Here is a 22,019-nt window from a genome sequence, read left to right as displayed (position 1 = left end):
TGGAAGGAGAGAATGAAGATTTTTGTGCATGCAGTAGACTACAGACTTTGGAAGATCATCATGGAGGGTCCCCAATTCCCAACCACCACAAGTGCAGAAGGAGTAATCTCTCTCAAACCTGAAGCAACCTGGACCGAAGAAGACAGAAAGAAGGTGGAGCTCAATACCAAGGCTATCAATCTGCTCAACTGTGCTATCAGCTTCAAGGAATACCGACGGGTATCACGATGCACAACAGCAAAGAAAATCTGGGACAAACTTCAAATCACCCATGAAGGAACCACCATAGTAAAGAAGACCCGGATAGATATATTGAACAGAGAGTATGAAATATTTGCAATGAAGGAAGGAGAATCTATTGATGAGCTATTCGAAAAATTCAACATCATCATTGTTGGCTTGGATGCTATGGGAATTATGTATCCTAATTCTGTGCTTGTGAGAAGAGTGTTGAGATGTCTCACTAAAGAGTGGGAAACTAAAGCATTAATCATTTCTGAGAGCAGTAGTTTAGATTCCATGACATATGATGACTTGAGAGGAAACCTACTTGCTTTTGAAAATACTTATTTGAAAAAAGATTCAAAAAAGAAAGGAATTGCTTTTATATTTGTGACTAATCCCCTGGATGATGAATCCAGTGATAATTCCTCTGAAAATGAGTTTGTGTTGTTTGCCAAAAAATTCAGGAAAATGGTGAAGTTCAAGGAGAGAGGCAAGGGAAGCAGCTCAAGAAAGTAAAAGAAAGACTTTAGTAAGGTGACATGTTACAACTGCAAAGAGACTGGACATTTCAAGTCCGATTGTCCCAAGTTGAAGAAAGAATAGAAGCCAAAGAAAGGAAAGAAAAATGGACTGATGGCTTCCTGGGAGGACTTAGAAAATGACTCGGAAGATGATGAAGAATCTGAAACCAAGTTTCAACCATGTCTCATGGCAGATCACACTGAACAGGTAGTCTTTCACAATCCTAACACTAAAGATCTCCATCTTATGATAGACCACCTTTCTGAAAAAATTAGATGTTTCCTACTTGACAACCAAGATCTTGAACAACAAATCACCATTCTTAAGGCAGAAAATGGTTTTCTCAAAGACAAGCTAAGGGAGGCCGAAATTGCTTGTGATCTTGTTGAAGAAAATAAGCAGTTAAAAGCCCAACTTAGAAGCTGTGAAAGTGACCATTCTGTTATTGCATATGTAAACTGCTTTAAAGAAAATGAAGAGTTGCTGAAAAAGATTAAAAATCTTGAAAATAACTTAGCCAAGTTTACTCAAAGTTCTGAAAATTTAAATCAAATCTTGGCTAGTCAAAAACCATTGTATGATAAAGCTGGCTTGGGGTTTCACAAGAATTTCAAATCTGTTGAAAAACCTTATTTGGAAAACATAGCTTCATCTTCAAATGATATAAGGTTTCAAAACCCAACAAGCTTTAACAAAACAACATCTCCAAGGTTTTGTAGACTATGCAACCGAAATGGCCACTTTTCCATTCAATGCTTTTTTGGTGAAAGAATGATTGGTGACAAAATTTACAAAGTTGTTTTTGACTACAATGGCTTGGGACATAGGAGATGGTTTAACGTGAAAGGATCCAAGAAGATTTGGATACTTAAGGTCACTTGAGCTCATTTTGTAGGTTTGCCTAGCATCGAAACGGAAAGACAATATGTGGTATATGGACAGTGGATGTTCTAGGCATATGACCGGAAAGGCAACTTTCTTCATAAAGCTTAATGAATATGATGGAGGGTTTGTCACTTTTGGTGATGATGGTAAAGGAAAAATAGTGGCCATTGGAAAAGTTGGTAAAAATTTTTCTTCTTATATAAATGATGTTCTTCTTGTTGATGGTTTGAAACATAATTTACTTAGTGTTAGCCAATTGTGTGATCTTGGCTTTGAAGTTGTTTTTAGAAAGTTTGTGTGTTTGGTTGTATGTGAAAAATCTGGAAATATTTTGTTTGAGGCTAAAAAGTGTAATAACGTGTATGGATTAACTCTTGAGGACTTGAAGGATCAAAAAATAACATGATTTACCTCTCTTGAATCTGAAAAATGGCTATGGCATAAGAAATTGGGTCATGCTAGCATGTACCAAATTTCTAAGCTAGTTAAGAAAAACTTGGTAAGAGGAATTCCAAATATTAAATTTGATAAGGATCTTACTTATGATGCTTGTCAATTAGGCAAACAAGTAAAATCCTCTTTTAAAACAAAAGATGGAATTTCAACCAAGAGGCCATTAGAGATGTTACACATTGATCTTTTTGGACCAACAAGAACTCAAAGTTTAGGAGGTAAACATTATGGCTTAGTGGTGGTGGATGATTACTCTAGATTTGGTTGGGTACTTTTTATTGCTCATAAAAATGATGCTTTTCATGCCTTTTCAACCCTTTGCAAAAGAATTCAAAATGAGAAAGATTTAAAAGTTGCCCATTTAAGAAGTGATCACGGAAAGGAATTTGAAAACCAAGACTTTGAAAAATTTTGTGATAATTTTGGAATTGCTCACAATTTTTCATGCTCTAGAACACCTCAACAAAATGGGATTGTTGAAAGAAGGAACAGAAGCCTTCAAGAGATGACTAGGGCTATGTTGTGCGAAAATGAAGTTCCAAAATTCCTATGGGCTGAAGTTGTGAATACAGCTTGTTATATTTTGAATAGGACCATAATTAGAAAAGGGTTGAAGAAAACTCCTTATGAGCTATAGAAAGGAACCCCTCCTAATTTTAAGTATTTTCATATTTTTGGATGCAAATGTTTTGTGCTTAATAACAAAGAAAATCTTGGTAAATTTGATCCAAAATCGTATGAGGAAATGTTTGTTGGATACTCCACCACTAGCAAAGCTTATAGAATTTACTTCAAAGAGCATAGAACCATAAAGGAATCCATACATGTATCATTTTGTGATTCTAATTTAATTCCCAGTGCTGTGATAGATAATGATTCAAATTGTGAAGATGTTGTCGATAAATAAACCAATAAAGAAAATCATAAGTCTGTTCAAAATGAAGAATCTGTCCGTACAGTTTTGTCTCGTCAGAATGGAGGAGACATTTCCATTTTGTCTCTTGAGCGAGCAAGAGAATCTGGAACAGAGCAACCCACAGAAGCTCATCAAAGCTCAACACCACTTCGAAAGCCAAGAGAATGGAAGTCTATGAGGCGTTATCCTCATGACTTTATCATTGGTGATCCCTTTCAAGGTGTAACAACAAGATCCTCAACAAAAAGGCAATCCGAACCTAGCAATTTTGCCCTCTTGTCACAAATGGAGCCCAACAATGTTAAACAAGCTCTTGAAGATCCATTATAGGTCAAAGCAATGCAAGAATAGCTTGCTCAATTTGACAAGAATGAGGTTTGGACACTAGTGCCTCATCCGGATGGTAAGAAGGTAACGGGTACTAAGTGGGTGTTCAAAAATAAATTAGGTGAGGATGAAAAAGTTGTTCGTAACAAGGCTAGATTAGTGACCCAAGGTTACGATCAAGAAGAGGGTATAGATTTTGATGAGTCTTTTGCTCCAGTAGCTAGAATGGAAGCAGTTAGGTTGCTTCTTGCCTATGCTGCCCATAAGGATTTTAAAATGTTTCAAATGGATGTCAAATGTTCTTTCCTTAATGGCTTTATTGATAGAGAAGTGTTTGTGGCACAACCCCCCGGTTTTGAAGATAAAGAATTTTCAAACCATATTTTTAAACTCTCTAAGGCTCTTTATGGCCTTAGACAAGCACCAAGAGCTTGGTATGAAAGGCTTAGTGCCTTCTTGTTGGAAAATCAATTTCAAAGGGGTACCACGGATACTACTTTATTTATTAAAGCATCTAATGATGATATTCTCTTAGTTCAAGTTTATGTGGATGACATTGTGTTTGGATCGGCCAATGAGTCCTTGTGTGAAAAGTTTGGAAAACTCATGACTAGTGAGTTTGAAATGAGTTTAATGGGAGAGCTAACTTTCTTTCTTGGTCTCCAAATTAAACAAACTCCTAGTGGCACCTTTATTCACCAAGAAAAGTATGCACTAGAACTAATCAAGAAATTTGGCCTAGAAAATTCTAAACCAATGGGGACACCAATGCATCCTAACACTAAACTTGAAAAGGATGATAATGGGAAAGATGTGGATGAAACAAGGTATAGAGGAATGATAGGTTCTCTCATGTACCTTACCTCCTCTAGACCTGATATTGTTCAAAGTGTGGGTGTATGTTCAAGATTTCAATTTCACCCAAAAAAATCCCATCTTTCAGCCGTTAAGCGCATCATTAGATACATTAAGGGAACTAGTGATTATGGTCTATGGTACCCAAAATCTGATGAGTTTTGTGTAATAGGGTTTTGTGATGCAGATTATGCGGGAGATCGGGTAGATAGAAGAAGCACATCGGGCATGTGTTGCTTCCTTGGTAGCTCACTCAACATGTGGTCAAGCAAAAAATAAGCCACAGTAGCTCTGTCCACAGCCGAAGCTGAATATATCTCTGCCTCCGCTTGTTGTTCACAATTAATATGGTTAAAAACACAATTAGAGTATTACAAATTAAAGATCAATAGTATACCCTTGTTTTGTGACAATATGAGTGCCATAAATATTTCAAAAAATCATGTTTTACACTCAAGAACAAAGCACATTGAAATTAAATATCATTTCATTAGAGAACATGTGAAAAAGGAAACTATTGATATTTAATTTGTAAATCTGAAGATCAACTTGCAAATATTTTCACTAAGCCCTTATGTGAAGATAGATTCTGCACCTTAAGAAACAGTTTGGAAATGATAGAATTAAGTTCTGTTGAAAATTTGTAAATTTTTTTATTCTGTTTGGTTTTATATCGTAGGAAAGCAGGAGATGAATTTCAGGATGTGTTGAACGGGCCATGATACAGGGGAAGACTGAACTGAAGTTAATTATTTTGGGCCCCACCAAATCTCTTTGACCTCACTCTGACCCGTTCCTCATTTTTTAAATTATACTTGTCAAATCAAATCTTTATCCTTCCCTCATCCCTTGATTCTAAGAACTATTTTCACTTGTCTTGAATTAGTATGGACTGCATTGGCTTTTTCTCCTTTTTTGCAGGGTCCCTCCTTGATAACAAAATGGGAGGAAAAGAGAAAAAAGGCTTAATTGAAACTGTTATGTTTCATTGATTTTTTGCACTATTTTGCATACATGTTTTGTTCTGTTTTATGCTCTAATCTGGCTCTGTTTTGAGCACTTTGTGTTAGTGGATTAATTTCGAGTTGAACTTTGATTGTCATTTGCTCAAATGCATGTGTGCTGGCTGGACCATTGTGTTTTGATGAAAAACAAATATTCTGCCTTTTGTATGTTGTTTTCATTTATTTTGCAAGACTCCATTGATGACAAAAGGGGAAGAATTGGCTGAAAATTTGAAATTAAGACAAACAGGGAAAACAGGGGGTGAAATCCTTTGTGGATTTATGATCACCCTTGTTTCAATTACTTGTTGTGGTGATCTACTTGATGTGTGTAATGCATTTGTTTTATCTTTGTAAATATGATTGCTGTGTTTTGGATTAAGAATAATTTATTTTTGGCAGCTGTGATAACCCTTATTTCAATTACTTGTTGTGGTGATCTGCTTGATGCATGTGATGCATTTGTTTTATCTTTGTAAATATGATTGCTGTGTTATGGATTAAGAAAATTTATTTTTGGCAACTGTGATATGTAAATAAATTCTGATAATTGTCATGTTTTGAGATATTTTGAGATGATCATGCTTGATTAAAAATATTTTTCATGCTCTGATTATTTTACTCTGATACGTTGATTGGAAAATATTTCGAATAGATTGAATAGCAACTTCTTGAAGCATCAAAAATATTTTTGGTTGATATGTACTCAATTGCTTTGTATGTTTGAGCAGAAAATCAAATTATTAATAGCAAAAAAGTTTTGTTTGTCATCCAATTCTGGTCATAAATCAAACATTCAACATTTCAAAAATTTATATGTTGAATAACATAGTTGCCTTAAAGCTTGATTTTAAAAGTTACAGGTATAAAGTTCTCTTGGTAAAATGGCACATATTTAGGGGGAGCCTTGTAACAATTGGAAAGGGGGAGGAATACTAATCTTCAAGGGGAGTCCTTTTAATCTCTACTCTTTCCATTTCAATTTTTAATAATGTTTGTCATCAAGGAAGAGATTGATGAGTTTGGAAAACTCTAATTTAAATTTGATGATGAACAAACATTATTAAAACAATTAATTACAAAATTATTAATTTGATTTTAAATCATACTTGCTTAATTAATAATTTTGTGTGTGCAGATTTTTTGTGTTGGGCCGAAAAGAAAAGAAAAGTTGCAAGCCCAAATGTGTTTGTAAACATTTAGCCTTGGTTAAAATAATTAAGTAACTTGGCTAAAACAATAATTTGATATTGGGCCAGATTCTCTTAACATTATTATTAGCCTAATTCAAATCTTAGTGGCAAACCCACTAGCTTGATCCGAATTGAAGAAAAAAAAGGAAAAGCAAATATATTGCTTCATGCTTCCAATGGAATCCATTTCAATCATGTGGTGGAATTTAAATTTTATTAAAGTGAAGTTAATACATGCATGGGAACCATGAGAGAGAAATTGATTTGATTGCCTTAATGACACTACACGCTACTTAACAAAGGAAGGTGGGAAACTTGAATTAACTTTCATTCTCTCTCTTTGTTCATTGATTATTGTTCAAATCCATTGAATATTTTCTCTCTTCTCTCTCTACTTACTTCTCACTTTCAGTTACTTCCATCACAGAAACCATGGAAGCTTTTGCAAGCTATCAAGATAAAGCTAGAAGCAAGCTAAAGACCATCACAATGATGGCAAGAAAAAGAAAACAAAAAGTATGTTGTGGTTAAGATCTTCAACCAAGAAAGGAAGGATTTGGTGAAGAGATCTCAGCTTCTCCATACCAAAAATGGATGATGAAGATTTCGGTCAATAGAGGAAGATTTCTTGGAGGTATGGCTCGTCTCTGCTTTTGGGTTCACTCATCACAGAAGGTAGCTAGGATGGCTACGTGAAGGAGGAAGCAAAAGTGGAGCAGGAGGAGCTGTCATCATCAAGCATGCATCAAGGGCTAGGAGTTCATCTTGGAGTGCAAGGCAAGATGGAAGGCTCGGATTGATGATTATTGGTGACCAAGGAAGAACCAGAGGTAATTGCATCTTGGTTATTGCATTCGGTTACTTCTCCTCTCTCTCTCTGGCCGAACCGGTTTGCATGAAGAAGAAGAAGATTAGCTTGGTTCTTTTGGTTTCAACCGTAGAGGCTTCTCCCTCTATAAATACAGTGAACAGCCAGGGCTTGAAACAAGGAGGAAGGAGTGAGAGTGCAAAGCACAGTGTTCACATAGCTACCTAAGATAATAGAAGTTCTTCTCCTTCAATGTATTCTGTTTTGTATTTTTTCTGTTTAATTTTGTCTGTCTTGAGTCTCATGAAAAAAGGCAAACAGTGAGGTTTGTAAGAAAAAGCCATAGAGTGAAAAAAGGCAAAGTGCACAAAATTAAAAGAAAAAGTAATAGATATCCTTAGAGTTCCTTTGTACATCTGTGTTGTGTTTCATGATTCTGTGGGAATCTCCTTGCATGTTGGGTTAGCACTTAGCAGTTGAAAGCTTGGCAGTGACCAAGTCAAGTTCAAGATTGGGGTTTAGATTCTAGACTTGTCCCGGATAGGAAGGATAGTTCCTAGGAAGAATTGGTGTTTGTAATCAAAGATGATTATAGTGAAATTCCATCATTGTTGTGATGGAGACTAGATGTAGGCTGCACTGCACTTAGCAACTGAACCAGGATATATCTGGGTGTAATTTTATCTCTCTTCTACTCCATTTCTGTTTCTACTGCACAGGAGATAAAACCGAAAAATATCTCGTGCCGGGTTACGAGATAAAAAGAAAAAGTCTCGTGACTGGGTACAAGACAAAAATCAAAAAGTCTCTAGAAGTTGTTCCAAAGACCAGCAAGTGTTATTAATTGAAAAATGGGCTAAGATTCAACCTCCTTCTCTTAGCCACTGAAACCATCAATTATAAATATATATTATGTATAAGAATATATTTTATTAAAGTTATAGAATTAAAATGTAACTAGTTTAAATGCGAAAGAGTTTGTGCAATTAATAAAAAATTAGATAGTTAAAGTATAATTAAGTAAAGCTTATGAATCAAATTATAATTAATTAAAATTTTGAGATTAAACGTAAAATGTAAGTGTAATATTTAGAAATTAAAAGATGTAAAAAGAATTTAATTAAGGTTGAGGTAAGTGTCATAAAATTTAAGAAAATAACGGTAATTATAATAAATGGTATAGAAAGATAATTTAGCAACCTAAACTCTAGAGACTTCTTCATAAAACATTTAGGGAGAGGCTCAAGAAGAGATTTATAAGTGGTTATAGTACTAAAAAAAGATTAAGAATATCAAAAAGAGACATTAATACAAGAAAAAAGAGAAACAAAATTACCAGAAGCGGCTACATCCTAAAAGATCTAAGTGAGGCAAGTGAAAGAGACTAAGATTGATTATGATTATAAAAAAAATAAAATAGAGAAAGAATAATGACACATGAGAATAAAAGACACAAAAATGGATATCGAACCATGCAATTGAGAGAAAGGAATAAAAGAAAAAGAGAAACTAGGAGGAGTTATAGCGATTAAAAACTGATGATTGAAAGGAAACAATTATGGTAAAAGGAATAGAGAAAGGAATTGAAAATGATTGATAGAAAAGAAAAATTGATATATAAGTGTTGACTTGGCCTTGGGCCGAACCCAGAAATGGAGACGCTCGCAAACTTAGTGCTGCTTTTTTTTCTTAGCTCTAGAGGTCTTGTAGGCCGAAGTTCATCTATAGTGGATACCATTTGTGTACCTTAGGGTGTTACTTTTGTAGGTCGAATTTCACCTACAAAGAGTTGTCATTTCTATAAGCCGAAGTTCATTTATAGGGACATTATTTCTATACACCGAAATTTACCTACAGAGGGTTAATATGTTGTGTTTTGGAAAAGCCATATCCGGCTAAGAATGCTAGATTACGTCGGGAGCGGATAAAAATCGGCACATAAACTCATGATCTGCACTAGGACTAGACATGCATCATACTTATTTGCCGTATATATTCTCTAATATGCGTTCTGTACGTGTGTGTGATTTTCTTGTTGTATTTCATATTCTCTCTTTATTTATTATTTTTTTATATTTTCTATTTATTTGCTATTTTCTGTATTTTATGTTTAAGTACGGTTATTTGAATAATAATATAGAATTAACAAACTTAATTAACAATTCTGACTTTATTAAGAATTTCCAAATTTTTACTCTTTTTTTTCTAAGTTCAAGTACGGTTATTTCTCCTTTTCTTGTTCTTGAATTTTTTGAAAAAGAGAAAAAAAATATAACGAAAAAAAGGAAAAAAGAAGAACAGAAGAAAAATAAAGAAAGAGAAAAAGAAGAAAAATAAAAAAAGAAACGTAGACAAAAGATGCATACGAAAAAGAAAAAAAGAAGTAGAAAAACAAAAATGTATATGTAGACATACGTATAATCTGACTTTGTCGGAGTATAAAAATATTTATAGGTCTAATATTTTTGTTGTAGAAAATTTTACCTTTGCTATTGATATTACTGTGTAGAGACAACCTATGACGAAACAACCAACAAGCATAGATCTTGAAAATGTAGCTGTCTTTTTCAGCACAAAGATCTGGGCATCGCATGTATTTGAAACAAAAAATTGCATTAGACTTCATGAAAATTGCATTAATCAAAACTAAATGAAGTAGTCTTTAGAACCCTTATTAAAAGCCACTAAAGTTTATGTCATGAACTATTAAGACAACCTACAATTTTGGTTAAAGATGTTGTCTATTTAATAATTATGTATTCCAATATTTAATATGCGATAGCAACTTCGAAGTATGAATTCATATTTAAAGAAGCAATTGAATAATGTATTAAAGATTTCATTTTTATGTATTATTAGTATAATTACACAAAATATCGAATAATGTTATCACATTAATAAAAATAATAAAAATATTACTTGCATACTAAATATTAGTTACTAAATCAGTTACTATATATTTGTGTATAAATATATATATTTTACTTATTTTTAATACGTATTTTATATTTTAATATATATTTTATATTAATAGATAATTTTAGTAGTTAATTTTAATGTATTCTTAATATGATTATAAAAATAATTACGGTTTAAACCTACTACTTAAATATTTAATTAAACACATTAACTCAACTCAACTGCATAATAGTATAATTTTTTTACATTATTGTATCAAAATTGAACTAATTTATTAAAGTAATTGTAAACGCATCCAAATTTTTTTTTTTTGTCATAAAATTTGTTTTGTTTATATCTCATAGATAGAAACCCTGTTTTTGTTTGGTCGTGAAACCTCTGTTTTTAATATCCGGAGGAACCTTTTTCTGTTACGTTATTTCATTTTAGCTGGATTTAAAGATAAAGTTTGAGCCCCCAACAATGAGTAAATGGTCAAATTAGTCTCTAAAAAATCACTTATTTTTTAAATTAATTTTGAAAAGATTTTTTTGATTAAATTCATCCTTTAAAGATTTTAAATTAGTCATGTTAGTCTTTTCATTACTTTTTTATTGATGGTGTCAAAATTTATTAATATGATATGTTAAGTGACACCCCAATATATACCTATTAGAAATTTTAATTGACTATTAACAGGATTAGTTTATGAAATTAGATAAAATTAACCCTAAATTGAGAGATTCTAATGCCTCAAGTTCTCTCTATAATTAGGTTTTTATTTGATCTAATTTTATAAATTTATTATGTTAATAGTCAATTAAAACTCCTAAAAATATGTGTTAGAATGTCACTTAATGTGTTACATTAGCAAATTTTGACATCATCAACAAATAAAGTGACGAAAAGATGATGGAAGGACTAACATAATTAATTTAAAATATTTAAAAAAAAAATTTAATTAAAAAAAAATTTTGAAGATCAATTTAAAAAATGAATAATCTTTCAAAAGACTAATTTAATTATTTATTCTCCCAACAAAAACACAAAAAGGCCTAGAGAACAGTCCTCCTATGGCCACAAATAATAATAATAATAATCCTCCAAAATACCTTATGGGTAAAGTGGTAAACTATCAAATGATACTTGAAAATTCATATTATTAACAAAAGTAACTTCAAAAATATAAATAACAAATAATCTCCTAAATAATTTAAAAATATGATAAAAATATTATATTTCTAATAATAAGTTGCAAATAACTTTTATATTTAGCAAATTATTTACATGTAAAATCTGGTTAATTAACGACTAATTAATTCATAAATGAGAATTTATTTTAGAAAGCCCAAAATGTGATTTTTATGGCTAAATGTGATAGAGGAGATTGAGACGAGAATTTCGGTACCAATTTTATAGAATTCGGACCAAGATTGGACCGAACGGGCCAAACCGGGCCAACCGGACCCAAAGTGGACCCTTGGCCCAACATAACTAAACCAAAACCCTAGTTTTTAGCACTCTCTCCTCACACAACACTCAAACACGCTGAAAAGGGGGAAGAATGGGGAAAAACACTCTCTCAAACTTCTATCTCTCACTTGATCTTCAAACCACCATAACTTTTGATCTAGAGCTCCGATTGCCGCACCGTTTGCGGCCACGTGTTCACCGTGGAGAGCTCTACAAAACCCATACAATTGGTAAGTCACGTATTGTTATTCGAATTCTAGCCTTGATTTCGAATTTCATGAGCAAAAATGTTGAGATTTTGGGCTCTTTGATGTTATAGGACCCAACTCTCTTGAAGGAGAAGTTTAATCTTGTCTCTTTGGACCTTGGGTGTGGTAAGATTCTCAACCCTAGTATAATTTGTGGTTCTATGATGTTTGGGTTTTGAGATGTTGTGTATGGGTGTGATGATTGTGGCTTAGGTTGTGTATATGTGAATATTGGAGCTTGATTGGTGATATTGAAAAGTTTGAAAAGGGTTTGGTGGTGAGAAATCTATTCTTGGAGGTGTTGAGGCCATGAGAGCTTGAGAAAAAGTGGTTTGGAAGTGCTCCGGTGGAGCTTGGGAAATCGGCTAAGGTATGGTCTCGGTTTCTCGTATCTAATATGTAATGTGGTAGGAAATACTTAGGCTAGAGGCCCTAAGATAGGCATTGAATTGTTAGTGTTGTTAAATGGTTTATATATATGATGTGGTCATATATGTGATGATGATTATTGATGCCTTAATGGTATGATGTATGAGAAATATGCATGTTGTGATATATGCTTGATGATTGGTTATGGTTGAATTGTGGGTTGAACCATATTGATGGTGAGTATGATATTGATTGTATACAATGATGATTCATTGGAATTGGTGTTGTTGAAAATTGGCATGAGGAAGAGTATATGATATGTTAATGTGTTTGGGTTTGAGCCACTTGGGTGAAGTGGGTTAAAATGACGGGATATTAATTTTGTAAATTGTGGTAATGTGTCAATGTGTGAACTGAGGAGGCTTGATATTGAATTTGATATATTTTGATTGATTTCAAAGATAAGGGGTGAAATTGTCATGTTTTGATTGATTTTGAAAAGAGTTGAAAATGGCTTGTTTTGAAAATGGCACTTTGTAGTTTTGTATGAAAAACATGGTTTTTAATCATACTTTGACGGGACATAACTTGGACTACGGATCTCTGTTTTGTGCCAAATCTGTTTAGAAATGAAATTGGATCTGGGATGTCCATGCCGTTTGAAAAACGGGTGAAAAACGATTTAAAATGAGAAAGTTATATCCGTTGGAAGATTGGGGGTTGAATCTGTGAATTCTGCAGTTTTTAACTTAGAAAATTTTTAGCAGAATGACCCCTGCGCGTAGGCGCACTTGGCACGTACGCACCGTTATTCTCGAAAGCGCCATCCACGCGTGCGTGTGATGTGCGCGGGCGCGTCGAGTGTGCTGCACCCAATGCCCAGCCATTTTCCAGAGAGTTATGCCAGAACTGTGCCAGTTTTGTGCCTGGGGCACGAGAGTACCCACGCGTACGCGTGGCTGACGCGGGCGCGTCGAATTGGCTAATTTTCAATCCACGCGTTAGCGTGCATGACGCATACGCGTCGATGAGTTTTGTGGCCATCCACGCATGCGCGTGGAGTGCACGTACGCGTGGCCCTGTTTTCATCCCAAAGTTGATTTTTGAGTTTTAAAAGCTAAATCTCATACTTCAAAGCCTCCGATCTCACCATTTATGTCTAAAATCATTATGATATGTCTAGCTATGAGAAGAATGGCTAGTGAATGTGGCAACTTGCGAGTGAAGCAAGGGAAAAATGAATGATCAATGAGGATCAAAGATGATTATGTGAGAGGCGGATGATGGCGGTGGAAGTGCTTGTTATGCCATGGGCCGAAGGGCCGTAATTGTTGATGAATTGGCTGGTTATGGATTTAACCATGAGCCGGATGGCTAGATTATTGCCGTGTTACGGCGGAGCCATGATTATGGCTATGTATAAATGCATATATGCTGTTGAATGAATTGTGAATGTTGCACTTTCACTGTTGGAGATGAGAGTTTTCCTGATCACCAGTGAAGGTGATGGATATAGATCATGATTATGATCAAGTTTATGATGAGTATAACTCGAGTTGGGGATGCGCGACAGAGGGACAGTCCAATGGTTAGCTACCAGGACTTGTCGGGTTGGCTCTATAACCGACAGATGATATCATCAGCCACTAGGGACAGACATTCATCATAATGCATACTATATGAATTGTTATTGCCTATTTGACTGCATATTACTTGCTAATTGTCTAAATGCCTTATTTGTTCCTATTTGTATATTTCTTGTTTGATATAACTGTATTTGCTACATTATACTCCTGCTGGTGGTTGGGAAGGTTTGAAGGAATTGGAAAGGGAAGTATTAGTTAGATTGAAGAATCTTTAATCAGATGCCCTTTATGGTTTAGCTTGTTTATAAGCTTTTGAATTATCTGGAGGAAATTCTAGGATTGCCTTTGGCTTTCCTCTATTATTATGTATTATATATGTGGAAGTTGTTACCATGTTGGGAACCTCTAGTTCTCACCCATGCAAATTTTGTGGTTTTCAGATGCAGGACACGAGGTTTTCCGCTGAGGCATGCTGGAGACTTCTAGATTTGCGAAGATCCTTTGTTCTCGGGACTATGTTTTGGTTTATATGTTTTGGTTATATACTTTTATCTCCATTAAATAATACAAACTGAGATGACTCCTCTTATGGGAGATTTTGGAGAATAGGTTTTATGTATTTGTGTCCCTTTGGGTTTCCTTTTGGGTTTTCCTTATTTTATCATATGTATATATTGTTATGCTCGGACCGGTTATCTTCGCAACCAGATTTTGAGTTTTGATATTCCTGTTTTTGACACTCCTTTGTATATATATAATCTCGCGTTGGTTATCCTTGTTCGTTACGTTATTGATCGGAGTGTTGCTCTTTCGAGTTGCGATTTTTGTTTACCCCTTTTTCTACAAAGGCTCCTAGTTATAATCAGTCATTCATACTACTATACTTACTAAATTTTTATTTTAGAGGTCGTAATACCTTGCCATCTCTAAATTATGACTTAAGCATAAGACTCTGTATGGTAGGATGTTACATTACACATATTTAATTATTGAAATTTTTATAAAAATATTTAGATAACCGTTTAATGTCCATATAAAAAATCGAAATATCTCTAAACTTTTTCATTATTTTAAAAACTTTTAGCCATTGAGAAAAGTAAAAAAAAATAGTTTACAGTAAAATCACAAATTTTAAGATGAAAAATCTCATTTGTTTAATAATATTTGTAAAAAAATTGAATCAAAATTTACTCTCTAAAAATTTTTTGATAATATATATATTTAATATCTAGTTATTTTTTTTAAATTTTTTTAAAATTTATATGTCATTTATATTTTTTAGAAATTTTTTTCAATAATATAAACTTACAAATGATTTTGATAGTTTACGCTTGAGTAATAAATAAACTTGTGGCAGCAGACTTCTCCTAAGCTTAATTAGTGTTTTGCTATCAATTACTTTGGTATTTTTTTTTGTATATCTATTAAGTAAATATTGTTTTTTCTGATTTACCAATATTCTTTTTTGCATAACATTGATTGTTATTTTTATGTATATAAAGGCTAATACGTGACCATACAAAATAATATATCTAAAAAAATTATAGTTTAGTAAGAGAATACCTTCATATGTAGAAAAGGTCCTATATGAAATGATGCCAACATAGACATTGCATTAGATAGTGCTGTGAGAATTGTAGATCTCTTCCATCTTAATAAAGGCAACTGAAAAGTATATATATAAAGAGTTACAATTTACAAACACAAATTAACACACAAAAGTGTAGACCATAGTAAAGTCAACGGAGAGCAACTATTTTTTATAAGATTCTTTTTGCATATATAAGATTCTTTTTAGAAAAAGAAATACATAAAATAAATTATGATAAAAAAATATTATAATATTATATATATGAAATACTTATTTATAGAAATAATTAAATAATAAATACTTAATATTTTATTATTAAAAAATATCAATTAATATTAATTTAATTAATAGACAAATATTTTAATATTCTCTAATATGATCTGAAAAAAAATTAACATTGTTTCTCAATTATGGGTTGGATTCAACTTCGACTAAAACAAGAAAGGAGATCAATAACATAGTGAAAATGTATATTTTCAAGGGTTTATAGGGGGCATCAAAGTAATTTGACCCTTCTACTTGCATCTAAATGCCTCGCAAGGGATATTGCTGGTGTTTCTCTCTATTGTCAAGGAAATTTCTCTAATCAGGATTACACCATTGTCCATGCATGCTACAAATTATTATCTTTAATTTTTATTTTTGTTTTAATCCATTTTGGATTTGACCACTGAGGAAGCTTGAGAAAATTTTTTTGCGAGGCCAAAGATTTTCTTGTAACACAAAATATATCATGATAACAAAATTAAATTAAAATTTGGTTAAAATTTTTATTCAATAAATATAATAAAAAATTCAATTTTTAATTCTTTAATAAAAATTATATATTCCTTAAAAATCGTTATAAGCATAATATTTATTAGTTAAATACATTTTATATATATAAACTTTTAAAGAAACTCACGTTAATTGAATATGCAGCCATTAGCCCTGCAGCAATATATATATATATATATATGATTTATGAGAAATAATAATTTGTTGTTGAACGTGATGATCTATATATAGGATACCGTAAGTAGAGACGATGCCACAAGTATAACTCCAAATGTGAAGGAATATTCTCCGGTTGCCAAAGGAAGATCTGGTTTATTAATCTACAAAAATTTTATAACAAAGGTAAAAAGAAATAATAAGAAAACAAAATACTTAACAGGCAATAAGGTTAAATAATACTTTATTTATGACTATACGTTCGGAGTACTAAAAAATACTACTAACTAAAGTGAACTAAAACAGAACCAAGCCATTTTAAAGAAATAGGTTTTCTAAAGTAAAAAATTCAATTGAAACCACGTTTTTTCATAAAAACAAAATTATAAAAACCAGTGTTGTGATTTGATTTTGGTTTCAAATCAAATAAAATTGGTTTTACAAAATAGTGTCATTCTCTTTTAGAAAATTGTGTCAATCGTTCCACAGTTTGATCATATCAATCGTATCAGTCAATTTAATTGTCCAAGTCGATTTTTTCGATTTAATATTTTGGTCGTCTACGTCGGATAATCAAATCAACCAAGATGATTGGACAACTTATACTAATTGTTTGGACTGGTCGATTACCGATGAGTTAAAACAGTTATTTATATATAAACCGACTAAAACTAATTTTTATCTACTGAAAACTATTTTTATATATAGAGCTGCTATACATCCAACTATTTTTGTCAATAAAGACCAATCAAGTTGGTCTAAATTCAACAAAAACTATTTTCATTATACGTAGCATGTACACACGCACTTTACTAACGTAAACAAAATCCCGCTTTACTTTATGTTTGTTCTTCATGTCCCTCCTCTTCCTTCTTCTATTGGTAATGTTGTTGCTGTGTTTTGTTTTTGTTTCTTCTCCTCCTCCTCTTTTTCATGTTATTGTAGTGATTTATTCTTCTTTTTTTATATATTTTTTTCTTTTTTTTTTGGTTTTATTCTTCTAAAGAGAGTAAATCAAGAATAATTTTGAAAAAATGAAATAAAAAGGAGAAGGTACAGAAAAAAAGATGAAAAAGAAGAAGTAGACGAATCAGAAGATGAGGAAGAGGAGAAAGAAGAGTTTTGAATTGTGCAGGACAACAAGACCAAATGCACCGAAATTACATAGTGATTGCGACATAATTAACCCAGAAATGCACCGAAGTTACATAATAATTGTGACACATTTTATGAATTTGAATTTGGATAGAATGCATAATTTTCGGTTCATTTGTTATTACACAATGTGTATTGTTATAATAATATTTTGGTTCATTTGTAGTCGAGGTGGGTTGTCAATGAACAATTTGTCCCAAAAATTAGGATAACTTCTCTTTTTTTTTTTGAGATGGTCTTCTTTATCATTTTGGTTGTAAGGATCCTATATTGGTTTTCAACATTATAGTTTAAAGATCCTATATTAGTTTTCAACAATGTTACTAGCAGCACAAACTATTCTAAGTCAGGAAACAAATATCAACAAAAACATATTGAATGTATATAGTTGACAAATATCAGAGTTATAACTAACTAAACAAGCATACATGAACAAGTTTAGTAAATTCAAGTGAAACGAAACTAAATGAACTTAAATTAAACTAAGAAATGAACTAAAATTTCTTAAAGAATAAAAAATTTAGTCAATACTTAACAGCAGCATCAAGTGAAACTCAGTTAATTCACAAATGAACTGAAATTAGTTTAAATTTGAACAAACAGTCAAAAAGACTCAATCACCAACAAAAACATATTGAATGTATACAACTGACAAATATTAGAGCTATAACTAACTAAACAAGCACACATGAACAAGTTCAACAAATTCAAGCGAAATGAAACCAAATGAACCTCAATTAAACTAAGAGATGAACCGAAATTTTTTAAGGAATAAAAAATTTGGTCAATACTTAACAGCAGTAGCAAGTGAACCTCAGCTAATTTACAAATGAATTGAAATTAGTTTAGATTTGAACAAGCAGTAAAAAAGACTCAATCATCAACAAAAATACATCGAATTTATTTTTAGATCCAAATGAACCTCAAATAAACTAAGAAATAAACCGAAATTATTTAATGATGGTATCAGAAAAAATCAAAACCAATAAAGATGTTAGCAAAATATTGCAGTGAAAAAAAGGCTTATATCCTAACATTCATTAAAAGAGTGAGCAAAAATAGTTACCAAGTACTAAACATAACAATAACGACGATAAGGATAACGACGATATGTATAAAAAGAAAAAGAAGAAGAAGAAGAAGAAGAAGATGATGATGATGATGATGATGATGATGATAATGATGATGATGATGATGGAGGAGGAGGATGAGGAAAATAAAGGAGAAGAAGAAATTCAAATAAGAAAAGAAGAAGGAAAAGGAGGAGGATGAAGTGGTGGTGTTGTTGGTGATGACAATAACGAAAGAGAAATATAACGAAAAAGGAAAAGAAGAAGACGCAATATCAGGGGGGAGGAAGAAGAAGAAGAATCTGCGTGCACGAATTTGAAAGAAGAACGGCCGCGCGTGAATTTAAAATACTTGATTAGGCTTGGTTAGAATTATAACTTTGATGTAGAGCTTTATTTTTTTATATAAATTATTTTAAACTGATTTTTAAATTTAAAATTGATTTTATTTATATAAATTATTGTGAATTAGTGCAATATCTATACTATAAACGGATTTAAAATCAATTTACTATATATGTGATAAAGTAATTTAATATAATTTTTTAAATTATTTAAAATAGTTTATTTCAGTTGAGTTTATAATCATGTTGCACTACAAACACCTTTATTATATGTTAACCAAGACAATTGATGAATGTAACTTTATACTTATATATATTAAACAAATGCTTATTAGAGATTAAAAAAAACAACTAATTAGCTCACTATGATGTACAGAGACAAATATGTTGACATGCAAATTTTAAAATTTTATAAGATATGAGACATGTATATATATAAAATATAAACTATTTTTTAGATAAATTGTAATGATATTTTGATATTTTATTGATATTAAAATATAAATTAATTTTTTAATTATTTTTAATATCTTATTTTAATTATATCAAGTATTTAAAATATTTTTTTAATAAATAATAATATATATTATATCTAAATTTATTTCAAGAATATATGTTAAGAATAAGACTAGACACGCTAACACCTAATAATATTTAGGTGTATCTAAGCATGTCTAGAGAAAATTTTTTTTATTTTTTATTAAAATACAGTTAGATACAGCAAATACGTGTGTCAGACAAATATCAATAAATATCGTATTCAAAATGTATCCGACACACAGATACAACAACTCAACAAAATATCTGTATTTCATAGTTACCTCAAAATGTATATGTAAAAAGTAGCATACTTGTGTTTCACCTAGTCTATTCAAGCAATGAAAATTTAAACTTATGGTTGACTTCTAATAATAAGTACATACCTTGTCTATTTCAATGTCAGATACTTGATTCACTCCCGTAACAAATTGAAACGCGAAGAAGAAAGGTACAATATACTGAAACATAAGGAAAAATTTGAGATTATTAAACTATTTTAAAAAAATAAATATAGAAACCACCTTTTGGTTGGTTACTATTAGTTAACGAAAATTAATATTTTAGTTTTATTTGTAGAAAGATTTAAGATTTGGGATTAGAATTTAAGATTTAAAATTTAAAAACTAAGTTCAGAATTTATAATTAGAATTTAGAATTTAAGATAAAAAAAATATAGTTTCAAAAATTTGATTGATATTTAATAAAAAAAATTGACTTTCTAATTAAATTCTTTAAGAAAAGTAAAACTACACATTATAAAATAGAAAAAAAATTTAGGCAGGATATGAAAAACAAATAGGAATTAGGAATTATTTCAAACAAAATATCATACAAGACCAAATGTTGTTACAAATGTTGATAGAAGGATATGATACAAAATCTCTTTAAACATTAAGAATAACAACAATAAAATATTAGGAACAAAATTAAAAATAACCGTAGACGTTTGAAACAAAATCAGGCGTTATCTCAAAGCTTAACAGAATAACACATAATAATGCATTTTTTACCACGGAGAAATAGATAAATAATGCCTAGAAATCATTGTGATTTTTAAATTATATAAAGGGTAAGTAATTTGAAATAAATCAATTTATACAAGATTAACAAATAAATTGGTTTCAAAAATAATTAATTTGAAGTTTTTAATAATCCTAAAAGCAAGAAATACAAACATACTTGAAATTTGTTACTACCATATAAGTTCAAATTTATGTTATTTATTGGGTAAAAATATTCATCTCTTAGCTTTAAATACGTTTTGAAATTTTTATAAGGTAGGTTTTCTGATGTTAATGCTGTAATGGCTAGAGAAATGTTAGGAGGTAGCAGATTTTATAATTTATAGTCATTAATTAGTTATTATTAATGTTTTTAATAGTGTGAAATTATATCTAATAATGTGAGACTATTTATTTTTTTTTTACTGATTAAATATTAATCAAATTTTAATAAAAATGTTAATTCCCTAAACTTTTCCAATTACATTGGTCACCAAAAAAGTCACTTTTTTATAAACCTATTATCTTTATATTAATAACCGATAGCACTTTTCTATAATAAAAAGATGCATGTAATGTATTATTAATTTTATTTCTTTTGTTCTTTCTCTATTGATTTAATAATATCTATTATGAAATTAGTTAAAATATAATTATAATTTTAAAATTCATATTAAATAAATTATCTTTGTTGTTAATTAGAGCCCACCTGCAAGATTCCTTTTATAAGTAATATTGGAGATATTTCTGAAAAATTATCCACAGCAAGAAGTGATGAAGAAAGCCCTGCTGGTATCTGTTCAAAATAAACAAAATCAACGATGATGATGACAAATTTTTATTTAGGGTGTGTTTGATTGGTAGGTAAAAATAAAGATAAAAATAAAATCAATTTATATAAATATTATACAACAACAACAACAACAACAACAACAAAGCCTTATCCCACTAAGTGGGGTCGGCTACATGAATCAAACGATGCCATTGTGCTCTGTCATGTATCATCTCTACAGAGAGACCGTTTACATGTAGATCTCGTTTAACCACCTCATGGATGGTCTTCGTAGGTCTTCCTCTACCTTTCTTCCCTTGTCCATCTTCCATCTCATCCACCCTCCTGACTGGATGTTCTATCGGTCTTCTTCTCACATGTCCAAACCACCTGAGACGCGATTCAACCATCTTTTCCACAATGGGTGCTACTCCAACTCTCTCCCTTATATCTTCATTCCTTATTTTATCCAATCGCGTATGACCACTCATCAATCTCAACATCTTCATCTCTACCACACTTAGCTTATGTTCGTGCTCCCCTTTAGCCGCCCAACACTCCGTACCATACAGCATAGCCGGTCTTATAGCGGTGCGATAGAATTTACCTTTAAGTTTTAAAGGCACTTTTTTGTCGCATATAAAACCAGATGCACTCCGCCATTTTGACCAACCTGCTTGGATCCTATGATTTACATCATCTTCAATCTCTCCATTATCCTGTATGATGCACCCAAGATACTTAAAAAACTTTTAACTTTTCGTAGGATGTTCTCTCCAATTTTCACCTCTATATTGGAGTTTTCCCTTCTCAGACTGAACTTACATTCCATATATTCCGTCTTGCTACGG

The 22,019-nt window shown here is 31.5% G+C and overlaps 1 pseudogene; it reads right to left on the bottom strand.

The window, feature by feature from the left end:
• Positions 1-22,019, bottom strand: part of LOC107485220 (naringenin 8-dimethylallyltransferase 1, chloroplastic-like) — a 42,234-nt pseudogene that overhangs the window by 13,205 nt on the left and 7,010 nt on the right.

This window comes from Arachis duranensis, chromosome 4, assembly GCF_000817695.3.
Source record: "Arachis duranensis cultivar V14167 chromosome 4, aradu.V14167.gnm2.J7QH, whole genome shotgun sequence".
Classification (NCBI taxonomy): Eukaryota; Viridiplantae; Streptophyta; class Magnoliopsida; order Fabales; family Fabaceae; genus Arachis; species Arachis duranensis.
Note: the sequence above shows the minus strand (reverse complement) of the source record. Positions and strands in the feature narration are given on the sequence as shown.